The sequence below is a fragment of the Petaurus breviceps genome, unplaced genomic scaffold (assembly GCF_028583685.1).
Source record: "Petaurus breviceps papuanus isolate PSGF00001 unplaced genomic scaffold, PetGlider_PUasm1.0 90700, whole genome shotgun sequence".
Classification (NCBI taxonomy): domain Eukaryota; kingdom Metazoa; phylum Chordata; class Mammalia; order Diprotodontia; family Petauridae; genus Petaurus; species Petaurus breviceps.
Genome location: NW_027187315.1, coordinates 3,374,835 through 3,390,915, shown reverse-complemented (window position 1 = coordinate 3,390,915; position 16,081 = coordinate 3,374,835). Strand labels below are relative to the sequence as shown.

The window sequence follows — 16,081 nt, the reverse complement described above, 5'->3', positions numbered from 1 at the left end:
GAAGGGAAGAGGAAGCAGAGGACGCCTGGGCCCGAGAGACCCTAGGTCTCCCCAGTACTTGTTTGTGCTCGGAAACAGGCGGCTCGGGCGGAAGCTTAGGTGGGGGCGGGTCACGTGCAGCCGTGGCTGCAGACTGTGCGGCTGCGGTTGGCTACATCAGGGACTCGGGACGAGAAATTCACTGGCCCGGCTCCTTTTGGTAGCAGAGCCCAGATAGAAGTAGACTGGGAGTTCGGAGGAAGCCACTGACCCCGCCCCGAGTTGCTTGAGGGAAAAAAGGCGTGGAAATGGGGGGGGGGGGGGAGAGGGGCGGAAAGATAAGACTTGGGAACTGAAGCTCCCAGAATCTCCTCTCGTTCCCTAGAAGACCGCTCGTAAAAAAAGAAATGTTTTTCTAAGCAGCCTCAGGTGCCCAAGAGATAAAGGGCTGCACTGTGGCCCGAGAGGATGAGTAGGTTTTCTCACCCTGCTGCCCCCAGTGCTTGGAACTGTGAGGGAGAGGATAGGGTGGGGTTGGAGAGAAGAGATGAAGCTATAACTGGCTTTAGCAGGTGTGGGGGTGGGGTGGGGAAACAGACTGGGTGGGAGGGCGATCCTAGGAGTTGCGATGGCTAATGGATGTTCGACCATCCTAAGCCTCCCCCCCTTCTCTTTCCTGCTTTTAAATCTCTAAATACTAAATTCCTCAATCCCTCCTTGCGTGTCCCTGGGGCGCCCCATTATACGAAGTGAAGGATGCACACCCCTCCCCGCGGGCGGCAGTGCTCCCCGCTGCGCTCCAGCTGCCTCGCTGGGCTCTGGGCTGCCACAGGGGAGGTTGAGAGTCCCCAGCTGCAAAGACCGTTTCCCCGCCAGCGGGTAGGGTCGTGGCTGCTAGCCTCCTGTCCTTCCTCTAGGGAAGGTACAGAGATCACTCGCTGCAGCCCGCAAAAAAGCTTCTTTCCCCTGTTGTGGGGGTGACAACACACAGATAGCATACTCCCTTCCTTGCCCTCCACCCTGATGCAGCCGCCGCCACCGAGTGCAAAGAACACTAAGGCATCAGGCTCGGGCTCGCTACCGCCTCCGCGAATGATCTAGCGAGCGAGAATGCCAGCAATTCCTCCTCCCTCTGCCTGGTGTGGGAGTCCAGGCGGGAGGGGCCTCGGAGGAAAAGAGGGAATACGGGAAAACCGTCTGCTGCTTCTCGGCACGAGGGAGCTAGGATCTGCCGAGACTCACTCCAGTGTTGTGGGATTTTTTCTTTCGTGCGGGATGTCTTTGTGAAGGGAGGGGAAGTTGCAGTCGATGTGTAAAGCTGGGAACATTCAACGCTTTCTCTTTCGAGGTTAACCTCCGTGCCACCTTATCAAGTCTCCTTATAAACCTTGGATGAGGTGCGAGTGTTATGCTCCCCATCTCCTACTTACAAGGTTGGGGAAGACTGGGGGGTGTATTTGCCCAATAACCGCTAAGGTCCCCAGCATTAGGAGCCCACCAGCCTGTGAATAGGAGAGGTGAGGAAAGACGGGAAGAAACCTTTGCTTCTCCCAAGTCGGGGACTTGGGGAAACAGGCGAACGGGTTCCAGACAAAAATGAATATACATACTTTATTTTGCCTCGCAGTTTGGGGTTCTGGGGTAATAACCAACCACTCAAACTTTTCCTTCCCCAGAGTGGGTTTCTGAACACACAAGTCTCTTCCGGATGAATTTGGGGACGAGAAACACTGTCCTTTAGACAGACTGGGAGAGCGATTGGGGGGGAAGGGAGAGAGGGGGAAACCTCGTGTAATTTCCTTCCTTGGCGATGTTGGGAGGAGGGAAGAGGGGAGGGAGCCGAGACCACATGCACTTTCGTTTCTTACGGGCGGCGGCGCGTGTCACGTTGCGGCTGCAAATCTGCGTTTGGCAGCAGAGGCAGCCTCGGTAGCTCCGTGTGGAGTCTGGCTAGGGGTGAAGCGAGACGCCATTTGCATCCACAACACACTTCGCTCTGCTATCAGGTTCATGCGGGAAACTGGGGCGGATGGGAGGGAGGAGGGGGAAGGGGTATTGTCGCCCGCTGCGGAAGCTTATTATGACAGTGACACTGATTAGATGCCTTGTTTGTACGTGCATAGAATAGGGGTGGGTCTTTTTTCTCCCCTCATCTTTTTTCTGGATATACTTTCTGTTTGGAAAGTTGCGGGGATTTAAAAAAAAAATACTACACAGCTGCTGTCTTAAGGGCTGAATTATGCGAGCACGTTTGCTTACCCTGGGGGAGTAACGCGTATAAGCCAACTCAGGGATTACAGCCGAGGCCCAGCGCCATAGAAATCCAGCCCTCCAGTTTTTTAATGAGCTTTTGAATCGGAGAGCGCTTCAAGGCGCTCATAAAGCCAAGACTCGATTTCCATCTGCCCCCGTTGCCTCCGTGTTCAGTTTGTTGGTGGAAACCTAGCGATCCGTGCAGAACTCCATGAGGGAGGGCTTGCTGCCAAGGGTGATCCGAAGCCAATTTTCCTGTCCGACCCTGACCAATGGAAAAAATGACGATGTAGCTCCAATCAAACACCCTACTATCGTAAATGCGCCCAACCCTGTGTCTAGTGCACGAACCCGGGCGCCTTTCAAATTAACCACAAAGGGGGGGGGGGGGAGAAGCAATGAGGTTTGCCTTCGCCAGAGAGGCAGGTTGGTGACTAAGAAAGGTGAATTCTCAATAGGATCTGTTCAGATAGTTGCATTAACTTCGTCCACCCAGACCTTCATGTTTATCCCAAATGTGTTTCAAACAAGATCAACATTATTAATATTTACATAAGGCAGAGACAATAGTTCAGTTACGATTACTGTAAGGATGCTTTTGTTTATCAGTAAATCAAAAACATCGGGTGTCAAACTGGTACCAGCGTGTAACTAGTGTTTATATACAAATGAGGATGAAAAACACTGGGTTACCCACTGAAGGTATCAGCCTGACTTGTTCTATCTCAGTATCGATATCCTCCTTTGCGCTCTCAACTTTGGGACCTTTAAATTCAAAGGAGTCAAATAGACGCTTATAAAAATCGCAGCTTTTAATTTTTGATTTGTGTTCCCTCTTGTAGCCAACCCCCTTTACGATTACAGTATTCTTGGGTTCATCTTATCTGTTCCTGTTTGATTTTACTTAAGAGGGAACGATAATAAATGATTATTTTATGTCCCTCTTCTCCCCCCCTCCACCCCCCCCCCCGCACGTGCCTGAGGGGCCTTGGAGTGGGTGACTAGACAATGTGTTTCCGATCCTTCCCTCCGAGCTCTTTCTAGCACGTCACACCGAGTTGAAAAGGAGGAATTTGAACTCCTCTGATAATGCCCGAAAACTGGAACTGTGACTAACTACTGTGGGGCAGTGTTTTTTATTCCGAATGTGAAAGGCAGAAGGACTCAATCTGAAGGTTGGCAACCGCCGGTTTAGGTTTGAAAGAGAACTCTTCGGTCTGCAAGACCGAGAGGGGAGCAGACAGCCTTTTGAAGCAGCCTGCGTCTTTGGTCTTTGTCTTTAGACTGAGGGCTTCAGTGTTCAGTACCGATAAAGATCTACAGAGAGCACACTTGACCAACACATTTCCATAAAATGTAGCGTTGTTTAGTTGGATAGCACCATTGCCAGACCACAAAAGTACTGACTTAAAAAAAAAATGGCCACCCAACCCCGAAATATAGAAAGACTTTAAAAAAAATTTTTTTTGAGGCCTCTTTGGAGTAGTGAAGAAAATTATCTTCACCCTGGCCCACAGTTACCCTTACCTCCTCCAAAACAAACAGCATTCTGTTTCTTAAGATTAAACTAAAAGTTATTAGATAATAAATCGAGAGGCTAAAGCATAAAGTTTGACATTAGAGTTGGAAGGGACCCTAATCTAACATTCATTTTACAGATGAAGATACTGAGGCCCGAAAAGATTAGGTAGTTTGCCCTACTTTACCATGATAGGGGCAGAACCAGGACCAAAAGAACCAGATCCTAACTTAGTCTTCTTTCCTCTATAACTGCAAATAATAAACTTTTTTAAATTGAAAAAAAAAAAAGAAATTTCTGTTATTATACAAACACTAAATCAGGCTTTCCTTTCTTACTTTCCTAAGAATAAGAAAACATGATAAAATCACCTCAGCTTAAAAGTTTTTAATTTCAAGAATCTGACAGCTACACTTGATCATTTATTTTTACTTAAACTGCCTTTGTGGATCTTCTAGAACCTAATTTATCTTGAATGTACTGACACGTTTAGTTTGAACACAACAGATATCGAAATATCTGTCTTGTTTTTGTTTTTTAGGGAGCCAGGTGCCCTGGAGAAGTATCAAGAAATGTATTCAAAAAGAGCTTGGTCACCCTTGGCCTTTTCAGACCACTGTTTCTGAATGGACTAGTGGTTACTGAGAATTGATCAGTGGTGCCCAGACCCTTTCTTCTATTTTCTCCATCTGCTAACCTTCAGTTTCACCCACTGGTTAGGATTAAGGCTCTTTCTACCCATTTCCAAACATGCAAAAGTCCAAAGTCCATTGGAAAGACTTCTAGATGCCACTCATTACCCGTCTGCTTGAGAATACTCCTTCCTATCTCCTTTTAATCGCAGACACAAGAACAATATGCTCTTCTTTTAATAGGCCTTCACTAATCTCAACCTAGAAATAACATTAAAAAAAATAAGTGAGATGGGTGCCTGGAGGAGGGAGGGAAATCCTCCAGTTTCTTCGGTAGTTATATTCCCCCTCCGCTCCATCCCTGTCCCACCCCCAAGCCAAAGAGCCTCACTCAAAACTCTTTTAAGCAAAAGCTATGGGAACAACGTTAGAGAACATTAAATAATTCTCTTCTCTCGGCATAAAATAAGTTTCCATTTGTCTAAAGGAACACTAGTTTAGCCACCTAAGAAGGCTATGGGAGAAATGAATGGTCAGGAGCATAGAGTAGCTCCGCTCTGTCCCAGAAAGCATACTACGGGCCTATTACCAGTAACTCCTTAATGCTGTGTGTCATTGAATCTTGTCGTGGAATCCTAAACATCAGTAACTTTGCCTGCTAGCTGGTGTCATTAATGCAACGCAATATGGGGCCCCTTCCGCTCTCCCTCTCCCCAGCTCCACTGACTCCACCGAAACTGCTAGCTCCCGGCCAGAGACAAGGGGCAAAGGCGCTACAGCTTCCTGACTGTCCGATTCTGTAGTCCCGGGCTTTCCCCTTCTCTGGAGCTAGCAAACCAGAGGCGAGTCGGGACCCGGCAGCTGCAAGCACTGGAGCCCTTTTACCTCAATTACGATTCGAGATGGTTGGTACGGGGTTAGCAACACCCTCCCCCCTTAAAAAAAATGCACGAAGATAGACAGGGCCTGTCAGCTGATATGACTGACTTTCCTGTGAAGACCTTCGGGGAGTCCCCGAGGCACAGCCGGTGCCCCAGTTTCCTCTTTCCCCGGGCTGTGCCTTGTACCGCCTGCCTGTCGGGCGTAGCGGCGGGAGCTCCGAGCAATTGACTTATGGGGGCAGCTGGTGTCAGGAGCGGGGGTTGGGAGTGGGGGTGGATTCCCCAGGGTGAGGAGGGGAAATGAGTCAGGCCAGAGCGGCCCTGCATATCTTGACACCCTCTTCTCCCCATAAACAGGACTTTGCACCAACCCACGTAAGAATACATCCACATCCCCTCCATCCTTTTCCACTCACACACCATAACTCTGAGCTACAATGAGTTGTAGGGGAGAAGGGGGCTTCTCTCTAGGGCCAGAGCACCCTGGTCTCTCGGGATCGAGAGGAGTTGGAGGAAAGGGCCCGAGGGTAGAGTCATATGGCTGTGGAGGGGGGCGGAGGGTGGACTCCGCAGAAGCCAACACTCCAGTTGAATTGCTCTGCTCTTCGCCACCCCTAGCGGGAGCCTCGTTACCCTACACTTATTACATTGACACGATCGCGGCTCCCGAGTCCCGGGGGCCGGCAGTGTTATACTTCATCTAAGGAACTCGTTCCGCTCGCCGCGGCCGATGCAGTGGCGGCAGCTGCTGCTTTAGCCGCCGCCTCTGCTACCGGCCCCAGACCCAGAAGTAAAACTCTTCGGGTTTAGATGGGACAAAACCCCTTCTCCAACCCTGAAATCTTATTTTTAGAAGGGGAGTCTCTTCTGGAGAACTGCTGGGAAGGAGGCGGGGGTAGGGGACAGAGCTACCCCAGATACCTTTCTCCCCTATACTCTCACGTCTCTTCCCTCCCGCAGCCACCTAGCCAACCTAAGGTCTCACAAAGCAGGGCAGAACTGTACATTTCTGCAGACTCATGCCGAGGTGGCGGGCGGCGCAGCCTGGAACCGTTTCAAAATTCCCTGGCGTCCCATGGAAATCCCGGATAGCGAGTGAGCCCGCGCCTCTCCAGCCGCCAGCTAACTAGCTGAGAGAGAAACCCCGGGAGGCTCCGGCCCCAGCGGCGCATTAAGCACAGCCCGAGACATCGAGCAAAAGAAAAAAGCAAGCGCATAAGCTAGCGCCTTTTCCCGGAACTTCCAAACCCCAGGGAGCAGCTGCCATCTTCGTATGACAAGCAGCTAGAGGCTTCCTGTTAAATGTTTCTTACTCCCTCCCCAACTTACAGCTTTCTTGCTTTTTTTTTTTTGGCTGAGGGAGGATTAATAAAAATAATTATACACACATATATATTTTAAGCAACCGTTACACACCATTAGGTAAAGGCGGGAATTCTCCATCTTCGAGTGAACAACCACTACACATACGGGCGAATTAAGTCACAGTCTTCACAACGGTTTGATTGAGAGCAGTCTACAAGAAAGGTTAGTCACATACACAGGCTCAACTCCCAGAGTTTCAGTTTTGAAAGGGAAGAGGCAAAGACACCTAGCCCTGACCCAACTTAAAGAAACGTTCCCTAGACTTCCCCCTCCCCCAAATCTTCCTCTACGTTAAATGAAGACTAAATATGGTACATCTGATTAGTCATCTTCCTTCTCCTTGTTTAACCATTGCAGGCCTAGTGAGTTTCGCTCTTTCTGGGAGAAGCATTTAGCTTGGGTTTTAAGGGGTAGGTGGGGGAACTTTTAAAAGTGGATTTTTTTGAAACTGGACTTGTACTGGTAGAAGGAAGAATGTGTGTGTGTGGGGGGGGGTGTAGAATGGCCTAATAGATGGAACTGTGTCAATATGAGTGAGGCTGTCTGACCCGCTGATATGATCAAGGAGCTTGATTTTCAGCTGAGAAACAAACACGGGGGAGACAGAAAGACAGACACAAAGATGGGGGTGGTGTGGGGGGAAGAAAGAAGATAAGGGAAGGAAACAATGGAGTGTGAGAAACAGACAATTAGAGTTAAGGAGTTGATGGGGGCTGGGAGTACAGAAAAAGAGAGGAAGAGGTAGAATATTTTCTGCCTTTGCCGAAAAAAGGTTCTGTAGCTTCCCATGTACTTACTGAGGAAGCTTAAGAAACACAATTTCTGTATCAGGGTCTCAAGAATTGGGGGGTAGGGGCGGCCAGGTGGTGGCGCAGTAAGAGCGCTGGCCCTAGAGTTGGGAGACCTGGCATCGGTTTGGGCCTCAGATACTTAACACCCACACAAAATAACTGGCCGTGTAACCTTGAGTAAGTTACTTAACCCCAATTGCTTTAAAAAATAATTAAAAAAAAAAAAGAATTGGGGGGGGGGTCAATTCAGAATGACAACGTCCTCTCTGCTATGAAATGTCTAAGAGATGATTTTTAAACACACAAAAGTCCCTTCATTTTCAAAAAATCCAAAGGGGGATGGATGATGATAAGAAAAGGGAAAAGAAATAACTGCTCAGTATAAGTAGGAGACGTGCTTCGGAGGGAAAAAGACCTGGGTTCCAGTTCTGACTCACACCCTTACTAGGGTTCCAATCCCCTAACCTCTCAAGAGACCCACCCCCAATCCCTTCTGTTGGGCTATGGAGTGATTAGAAGTGCAAAATATTGAGGAGTTGGGAAGGAAATCAGAGTTAGTATATATATGACATATCAGGAAGAAAAACGTGAGAAAATATAAAGTAAAAAAAAAAACCTTAAGGGGCGGCCAGGTGGTGCAGTGAGTAAGAGCAATGACGGCCCCAGGGAGGGGAGACCTGGGATCGGTTCTGGCCTCAGATATTCAGCACCCACACAAAAATAACTGGATGTAACCTTGAGCAAGTTACTTAAACCCCGATTGCTTTAAAAAAAAAAAAAAAAAGAGGCTTCTTAATTCTTTGGGGCCGCTAGGTGGCACAGTGAGTAAAGTGGAGGCCCTGGAGTTAGAAGGACCTGAGTTCAAATTTGACCTCAGACATTTAACACAAAAACTATCCGTGTGACCTTGGGCAAGTCGCTTAACCCCAAATGCCCTCCAAAAGGCAAAAAACAAAACAAAACAAACTTGTATTGTCAGTAATAATGACTGCCAATTGCACAATGCTTTCAGATTTGCAAAGCACTTTACAGACACGGGTCCATTTGAGCTTCACACTATTTCATCACCTTTTTAAAGAGGAGGAAAGCAAACCTTATAGTAGATAATGCCAGATCTGGGATTTGAGACCAAATCTTTCTGAAATCAAGTCCTGCAAATATTCACTACACTCTGTCAAAGTTGGGTAACAGAATGAGGAGGCCTGGATTCCCTTAAAAGACCTGAGTCCTGCTGTATTTGCCATCATCCTATGATATTGTACAAATCAACCTGTGAGCTAGTTTGCTCATTTGTAAATTTCAGAAAAGAGTACCTTTTATAACTAAAGGGCTCCTATAAGGGAAAGCTATTCTTAATGGAACTTCTGAGTTACAAATGTAGTGGAGAAGTTGGTTCTTTCCCCTTTTCCCCAATTAGTTATCACTGAAAGTAAGGGGGCAGATAACTAAGGAAATGGGGAGTTAATGTGTGCTAAACTAATTCCAGAAAAGTGCCTAAGCCCTCTTATCCCTTCCAAAGTGTGAAAAAGTTTATCTAGTTGAATTGGAAGGAAAGCTCAGCTTTGGTCAACTGAAGATTGGCCACTGTCCTGGTGATCTTTAAAAAGCTGAGTTTACTATCCCGAGAGCTTTATAATCAGGTAGCAACTTTTTGAAGGGTGGTCCCTCCATCAGGTGCAGGGAGGTCTGGGTGATTCTCTCTCCTCCTGGCACCTCCCAGAAGCCCATAGCATCTTGCAGGACCTGAACAAATTGACCAGTAGGAGACACTACATCCTGCCAAAACTAGAAACACAAAGAAAAGGGTTGCTGAGGAGAGAGCTTACTGTACATTCAGGAGAGAACTAAGGGACACCTAAGTGGCACAGTGGATAGAGCACCAGCCCTAAAGTCAGGACTATCTGTGTGACCTTGGGCAAGTTGAAAGTCAAGCTGTGAGGGGCGGCTAGGTGTCTCAGTGAGTGGAGCACCAGCCCTGGAGTCAGGAGAACCTGAGTTCAAATGTGGCCTCAGATACTTAACACTTACTAGCTGTGTGACCTTGGGCAAGTCACTTAACCCCAACTGTCCTGCTTTCCCCCCTCCAAAAAAAAATGAGGATAATAACAGCACCTACCTTCCAGAGTGGTAGTGAAGATCAAAAATGAAATATTATTTATAGGGGGCAGCTAGGTGGCGCAGTGAATAGAACACCGGCCCTGGAGTCAGGAGGACCTGAGTTCAAATCTGGCCTCAGACATGTAACACAAAAACTAGCTGTGTGATCTTGGGCAAGTCGCTTAACCCCAATTGCCCTCCAAAAAGCAAAAAAAAAAAAAAAAAAGAAAAAGTCAAGCTGTGGAGATGAACTGATTCCAGGAACCCAGAGGAGCAAGCCACTTAGTTCCCAGGAAGGAACATGAGGTGGGGGAGGTCATTAAGCACTTATAACTTATACATATTTATATACCTACTATGTGCTGGGCCCTTTACAAATAGTATCTCACATTTGATTCTCACAACCATCTTTCAAGGTGTTAGTATCCCCATTTTACAGCCTAGTAAAACTGAGGCAAACAAAAGCTAAGTGATTTACTCACCTAATAAAGTCTGAGGCTGGATTTGAACTCAGTGTTCCCAACTCCAGGCACAGAACTCTATACATTTCACCATCTGGCTGCATTGTGATGACACTATGAGAAAGGAAATCTGAGATCTTTCCCTGCTGGAGTTTCCTTGATCACATGTGTTTGCAATCTGTGTCCTTTACTAAGAAGTCAACAAACTTTTTTTTATTAAGTGCTTTCTAAATGCATGGCACAATGCTTACGCACTAAGGATACCAAGAAAGACAAAAACATAGTCCCTGCCCTCAAGGAACTTACATGCTAATGGAAAAGACAATAAGCAAACAAATAGGTATTAGTAGATGGTGGGAGGGGGGATAGGTGTGTCCTGGAAAGGTTTTCTGAAGAAGGTGGAATTTGAGTAAGTCTGGGGAGCATTCCAAGCATGGGGGTCAGCTAATGTGAAGGTGCAAAGATGGAACTGTAAGTAGGCCCTTGTTGGAATAAACAATGTATGGCACAAAGTAAAATTTAAGAAGACTGAAAAGGTAGAAAGGGCTAGAGCTAGGAAGAACTTTAAATACCAGAGAAATTTCTTTTGATCCCAGGATAGGGATCTCGCTGAAAAGAGTAGGGAAGGGGGTGGGGGGGCTTACCTATGCTTTTAAAAATCACCTTGGCAGCTGATTGGAGGGTGCATTAGAATGGGGACAGACCTGCTAGAAAGCTATTGCAGTAGTCCAGGTGAGAGTTGAAAGTGGAGAAAATGGATGAACATGAAAGAGGTTGAGAAAGTGGATCACAGCAGCATGGCAAGCATGAGTGACTAGAGAGATGGTGAGGCCCTGAACAGTAATATGGGAGGGCTTGAGGAAGGATAGATAATGAGTTCTGTTTGGGACATGTTGAATTTGAGATGCTTAAGGAACACCAAATTTGACATAGCCAAATTGGCAATTTGAGACTGGTGGAAGACTAGGGTACACTCTCTCTCTCTTACTTTGTCTTTCTGTCTCCCTAAACCCCCCCCCCAAAGATTTATGGAAGGGAGAGATGTTTTGTGGGTATTGTCTTTGCTATGCCATCTTAGTAAATGCTTTTGCTTTAAGCTAATTTAATCTACTGGCTGATTATATTAAAGACAAGTTAACTGGTGGTCGATTTCGAGCTGCAAGTAGATTTAGAAGTTTGGACCCACAGAGTCTTTGAACCTTGGGTTGTGGTCATCTCTTCAGTGAACCCAACCTATGGACGCAAAGTGGGGTCTAATTGGGGGCTTTACACAAGGAAATTGAGAAGGACCCCAAGTGTGAAGAGTTGACACTCATTAAAAGTAGTGAGGAGGGAAAGGGCATACTTTATTTCCCCTACTTGAAACAACTGCTTGGGAGTAAAGAATAAGATTCCTGACTCTTTGTGAAATTTTCTCTGCATCCACAATTCAGATAGCACTGTGCTTGGCACATAGTAAATGCTGTTTCATTTATTCAGATATATAAAATCTTAAGGTGCTGAGCTCCAAAGCCTTGGCAGTCATAGTTAGCAAATGTTTCAACTCTAGATCTAAATTGTCAATTCCTGCTGTGCCTCGGGCAGGGCCTTGTAACTTATTCACCCCTAGAGACTCTCTCCTTTCCTAATTCTCAGTGAACTCCTGGTCCCTTTCCACACCTTCCTTTACTCCTTTACCTTCTTTTTAATTCAGTCTAGGCTGGATCCCCATTTCCAGATGGTAAAGAGAAGTCTTAAATAGCACACTATCTACTCAGAGGGGAATTTTCTGGTCTAGAATCCCAAGGATCAGTCCTTAGACCCTATGTTGTTGAACCCTTTTTATCGATGATAAAAACGTTTTTTAGACTATCACAATAGATCTAAGGAGATCTTGACGAGCCAAATCCCAATACTCCCATGGGTCTCTAGTCTCACTAGTTGAGGTATTTCTTTATTAGCTTTAACCACATAAATCCCAATCTATGTATGAACATTCTTACAACTTTGATTTATAGCTTTCCATCAGTCCCCCACAGAGAGGATACTAATCTGGGACTGTCCATCTGTTATTATCCTTCAAACTCTCCAAATGACCAGACCAGGGATGGGAAACCTGTGCCTAGAAGGCCACATGTGGCCCTCTAGCTCCTCAAGTTCAGCCCCTTGACTAAATCCAGTTTGGGCAAAGGGCTGCAGTTGAGGACCTAGAGGGCCTCTTGTGGCCTCAATGCTGAAGGTTCCCCACCCCTGTACCAGACTATCTTCTTTTTCTATGATACATTTCATTTGATGACAAACTTTACACTATTTGGGTAACCCTTAAGTAAAATCTAATGAAATGACATTTTTAATAGAAATAAATGTATGTCAAGTCACCTTCACATGAATAAGATGAGGAGGAAGGATTTGGGTTTGTTTTTTTTTTTAGTGGACTTGAGATTCAACAAGTCAATAGTAATATATAGCTAATGTCATGTTAGTTTGCATTTAGGAGGGGCAGTGTCCAGCACAGTGGAGTTTTACTCTCTTCTGTTCTCTTCTACCCTGGTCAGAAATATTGTGTTGAAGCTAGAGAGAATCCAGATAAGCATAATCAGGATGGGAGGATCCTCACAATCAAACATGCCTGATTCTTCTGGGCAAAGATAACAGGGTTAAGGGACTTGCCCAGGGTCACACAGCTTGCGTAAGTGGATAAGGTCAGATTTGAAGTCATGAAGATGAGTCAGCCTGATTCCAAGCCTAGTGGGTCCATCCACTTCACCACCTAGCCGACTCTCTGAGAGCATGCCATGAGGTAATCAATTGAAGGAACTGCAGCAGAAGTGGGGAACCTGCAAGCCTCCAGGCCACATGTGACCTTCTAGGTCCTCAAATGTGGCCCTTTTACTGAATTCAAACAGGGAAGTGGCCTCAGGCCCAAAGGTTCCCCACCCCTGTTCCAGAGTATGTAAGGTTTAGGAATACAGTGAGGATAGGTGTCTTCAAATAGGTTCTAATCTGTGAAAGTGGAATTAAGATTTCTTGTTGGTGGCCCCAGAGGGCAGAAATAGAAGATAGAAATTGTGTAGAATCAAGAGATTTACAGAAGCAAAATGAGCTGTTTCAGCAGTTCCTCCTCACAAGAGATCTTAAAGGAAGACCTGGATTGTTTGAAGATTTTGTATATGGAATTCCTGTACAAGTATAGGTTGGAAAGTTGGTTTCTAAGGTCTGTTCCAGTTCTGAGCTAATTTGGTTCTGTGATTTTGTGGAAACTTTGTCTCTCCAGGCCCCAACTTCCCATACTATGCCAAGTCTGCTTCCTTGGAAGCAACTCCCATTCTTCAAGCCTTGATTCTTTTAACAGCTGTGAGTAAAGTCTGTTTACCCTTTTTCTACGCCGGAGTTAGGAGGACTCGAGTTCGGTTCCGGCCTCAAGACACTTAACTCCCACACAAAAAAATTAGCCGTGTAACCTAGGACAAGTTACTTAACCCCAATTGCCTTACCAAAAGGCAAAAAAAAAAAAAATGATCTGACCTATAGGAAAGCCCCAACATTAGCCACAAACAGTTGGAGGGGGGGTAGCAAAGAGAAATTTTTTGCCAGATTTTCAGGTGCAACAGTGGGATGGCATCTATTGTTTTATTGTGAAAAACCCATATTTGAAAGAGAAATTAAGTCTCCCCCCCCCAAAAAAAAATATTGACAAAGGTAATTTTTACACATAAAAAGGCTAGCAAACACAGGTAACCCCCAAGAGTGATGAACTAAAGAGTTTATGCTCTCCAGCAATTAGCCCTTAATCTCTTATCTTCAGTCTGCAAATAAGTTTTCTTATAGTTTTTAAAAGAATTACCTTCTCTGTGCACCTTTTCGCCAGCCCCTGGGCCACCACTGAGAAGAAAACAACGGGCTCCGAGAAGTAGGAAGCCTCCAAAGTCCTTTGGTCGCTCACCCCCCTCTATGTTTGCGTACTGGAGACTGGATTGGAGAGCTTTTAACTAAAGAAAGGCCACTTAATGCAAACCCCAGGCATAACTGAGGCTTTTGTTTCCTTGGCTGGAGAGATCTGCCAAGCTTTTGTTTTTGTTTTTCATTTCACCTATCGTCCCTCTCTCCTCCTTTCCAACCTCAACGCCCCCTTTCCCCGCTCCTGGCATCTCCAAACCAAAAGTCGAGTGATTAGCCCATTAGGTAAGGAATTTTACCAATAATTCTGCTGGGTTTCGCTGACCTCTCTCCCTCCAGGGGCTGTGATTAGGGCCCCCTTAGCCCTTTTCCATTTCTAAGCTAGCCTTGGCTTTGCAGGTCTTAAGGGTTTTCTCTGCTTGCTAGGCAAACCCCCTGGTTACTGCCGCAGCTTGCGGGAGGATTCATCCCGGCACTGGGCCGGGGGAGGATGGGGGGAAGGAAGACCGAGAGAGAGGAGAGACTCCTCAAGCCTACATGATGATAAATATTTCGCAGACAGCCCATAAATAATTTGCATTATGTTCAGCTGACAACGCAGGGCGATTAATTTTAATAGCTACATATTTGCCTGGGCTGCTGCTTCTAAGACCTCGCTATGAAAGGCGGGAGGCAGCTGCCTGGCTGCGCTCTCTTTCACGATTGCCGGGAGGCGCCAGAGCCTGGGCCAGGGCCTTGCCCCGTGGCGCCTCCTACAGCTGGTTTTGGAAGACTCAACTGAGGGCTGCTGAGTCCAGGGCATATATTGCGCTGTATTAGGGTGCTTCTATATGTGTGTGTATGTGTGCGTGTGTGTGAGCAGGAGCCTCCTGAGCTCCTCCCCAGTCCACACGAAACAGGAGCCATAATGACATTGCACAATTATCAGTCTGAAACAAACCACTTGTGGGCAAGAATTAGCTGTTCCGTATTATGAGCCAGGAAAAGGCGGGTGGGAGTGGGGGGTGTAGATAGGTAGAGTACTTCATTGGGAGCTAACTACTGGTTTTGTTTGGCGCTTTGTTTGGGGATTTGTCCTCTCCACCAAAGAAGGTCGGCTGAAATGAGGTTCTGCTTTCCCGTTTCTGCGGAATGGGGGGATGGAGGGGAAGAGGGAAGAGAACAAAGCCAGTTGTCCCTACGCACGTATTTACACCACGTCTGTCCATTTCCCACCTCTCCCCAAAGTCCCTCCCCACCTCTCCTATTATCACCCCCACCCGGAAAAAAATGAAGGGTGGGGGTATGAGGATTTGGAGAGGTAACTGTTGAGAATATGGGGGAGGGGGAGAGAGAGAGTGATCACCACCCAGTGCATTTCTCTCCGAAGCAGCGAGCGATGTGGTCCCGGGCGTGCGTGTGCCTCTGTGTGTGTGTGTGTGCGCCAGCCTGCATGTGTATGTGTGTGTGTGTGTGTGTGTTCTGATGACAAAGCCCAGCAGCCGTGAGCCATCTCGGCTGCCTCAGCAGCAGGGGGGGAGGGAGAGAGGGAGACAGCCTAGAGATAGCGAGTCCTAGTTTCCAGGGAGAGTTCATTCATGAACCAGAGGACTACTCCAGGCTAAACCAGGTGGAACTATACTAAAGCGAACACCTGTGTAATTTTTCTTCTGTCTTTTAAGAGGCTTATACACTGACCAAAACTATAACTTAATTGCGTTTCTGGAAGGTCATCTTTAGTTATATGTTGTCAAGAGGCCTTGATTTCTGTAAAATTTTAAAGGGAGTCTCTCTTTCTCTCCTGCTGTTTAGACAATAGTCTGGGTTCTTTTTAAAATGTAAATCAGAGGGTATCTGTATGAGCCTGTGAGGTGATCACAATGTAATGGATTCATGCAGACACAGTCTTAGCACACAATGAAAACTAAGGAGGAGGGCAGCTAAAACCCACATGTTTTCCTTTTAGAAACGGTGGTGCTAAGAGACTTGACAATAATAACATGAAACAGGATTAAATCATGGAGGGAACAGGAAAATGCATTTTCTAGAACTATGAATTGTTATTTAACCATGGAAGCGCCCATCCACCCTGTGCTACGGGAGCTTTCTCTTCCTAAGGCAGAAAAATTGAAGGCCAGGGTGTGGGAAGAGGGACTTGTACATTTCTGAACTGTTATGGCAGAAGCACGTTATTTTAATATTAATCTCTTTTCTTTAGTTAAGCATGGTTGTCAGTTGTACTGACATG

General features: G+C 46.5%; 1 protein-coding gene across 1 annotated transcript in view; it reads left to right on the top strand.

Moving 5' to 3' along the window:
* Nucleotides 1-1,145: 1,145 nt before the first annotated feature.
* Nucleotides 1,146-16,081, top strand: part of BCOR (BCL6 corepressor) — a 158,849-nt gene continuing 143,913 nt past the window's right edge. Inside the window, exon 1 of the mRNA XM_069065695.1 lies at nucleotides 1,146-1,985. The gene's annotated coding sequence lies outside the window, so the exon portion shown is untranslated. The remainder of the gene's footprint in view (nucleotides 1,986-16,081) is intronic.